Source organism: Aphis gossypii, chromosome 3 (genome assembly GCF_020184175.1).
Source record: "Aphis gossypii isolate Hap1 chromosome 3, ASM2018417v2, whole genome shotgun sequence".
NCBI lineage: Eukaryota > Metazoa > Arthropoda > Insecta > Hemiptera > Aphididae > Aphis > Aphis gossypii.
Window position 1 is genome coordinate 501,687 of NC_065532.1, and position 2,080 is coordinate 503,766.

At 27.6% G+C, this 2,080-nt stretch overlaps 1 pseudogene; it reads left to right on the top strand.

The window, feature by feature from the left end:
- Window positions 1–615: 615 nt before the first annotated feature.
- On the top strand, window positions 616–2,080 carry LOC126550719 (uncharacterized; annotated as a pseudogene).

Below are 2,080 nucleotides of genomic sequence, written 5' to 3' on the forward strand. Positions count from 1 at the left end.
TAAATAATATAACTAATAAAACAATATTTCAATATTCATAAGGTAATTTTTTGGAACTTTGCAATGTGTTCTCTAAATGTGTGGTGGACTTCAAAGAGTATCATGAAAAGAAAATCAACTTCACTAGTTGGAAAATACAAGAAAGTATATTGCAAATAAGTGCAGATAATATAAGATTGACTATCATTAAAAAAATAATAAGTACTGGATTTTTTGCAATAATGGTGGATGAAGCAAGGTAGGGTATATATAATTAAATTAAAAAAAAAAAGGTTTTTGTTTAATATAAGATTGATTTTTTATAGATCTCATAAACAAGAACAACTTTCGATATGTGTTCGATTTGTTAATGATTTAGAAATAGAAGAAAGGTTTTTAGAGTTTGTGGATGTCTCAGATGGGCAAGATGCAAACCACATTGTCTCGGCCCTTTTTCAATGCTTTGAAAAATTAAATTTTGACATGAAATCATTAAAAATTGTTGCACAATCTTATGACGGTGCAAGCGTAATGTCGGGGTGTCTTAATGGTGTTCAAGCCAAAATAAAACAATATTTTCCTTCTGCCATATATACTCATTGTATGTCTCATAGGTTAAATTTAGTGGTTCTGGATATGTGCAAAGGAATTAAGGTAGAATATGCTTTAATTAACTATTTGTAGAACATTAACACATGTTACTATACTAAAAGTATATATTTTTTTTTTAGAATATATTATTATTATATACTTTGTTTATTAGATTGCTCGAAATGTTTTTAATATTTTGGAGTCCTTGTATGTGCATTTTTCTCGACCAAGTAACAACTCAAAATTACTTGAAATTCAAAATGAATTAGGATTAAAGAAAGGCAATGTAATAAGAGTTTGTGATACACGATGGGTTTGTCGATATCGAAATTGCAATTCAATGATAAACAATTATTCAGCAATTTTTAAATTTTTAAAAAATGAAATTGAAGAAGAAGCTGATAAAGATGTAGCTGAAGCTATAGGTAATATAATAAATAATGAAAAATGAAATGTTATTGAATACTCAAAAAAGTTATATTTTATTTTTAGGAATTATTAGTCAAATAACAAAATGCCAATTTGTAATTTTAGTTATGGTTTTAAGAGATGTTTTAGGTGTTATAAATATCTTAAGTACAACTCTACAATCAAAGACAGCTACATTAGGGAAGGCCGAAATGATTATTAATAGTGTTATTGAGTCATTAAAAACATGAGAACAGATAAGTCATTCTCAGAATTATGGTTAAAAATTATACAATTTTGTGAAACAAATGACATATCAATAGAAGTCTCTCATCCTGGTAAGTTTGATTCTTTGTTATAGTTACTATAAAAATTTAAAGCTAATTATTAAAAAAAAAAAAAATTTAAGTAACAAAACGGAAAAGAACTCAGCCGACTAATTTGATGAATTTCCATTTGGAAACCACAACTAGTGCTAATTTTGATGAACAAGATCAAGATGTATCAGAAGCATATTGGAGGCGTACGATTTATTTTCCGATTATTGATACAATTATCAATAATCTAAAGTTTAGATTTTCAACTGAAAATCTTCAGATGGCTAAAGCTATTGACAGTTTTATGGACATGGATTTTGAAAAAAGTCAATATTTTATCCAGCATTATAAGGTGCATATTAACTATTCAGTACCTAACATAATAAAATCATTACATTTTAGAATAATTCTATAATATTCTATGATTTCAGGACATAATAAATTCAAACACGGAATGCTTGAAAGCAGAAATGCTTGTAGGAAAAAACTGTTTAAAAAACAGTACAGATGGCATAAAAAAAATAGTAAATCAAGAAGTATTTCCTAACTTTTATAAACTAATGCAGGTTGCATTAACGATCCCGGTCAGTTCTGCAACATGTGAGCGAAGTTTTTCCTCCATGAGGCGATTAAAAAATTGGATGAGAACCAGTATGGTACAACAGCGTTTTACCAACTTAAGTGTAATTAATATTGAGAGAGATCTTGCAAACAAAATTGTTCCCGAAGAAATACTAAACACATTTGCTAAGATTGACAGAAGATTATGTTTAACACTTTACTAA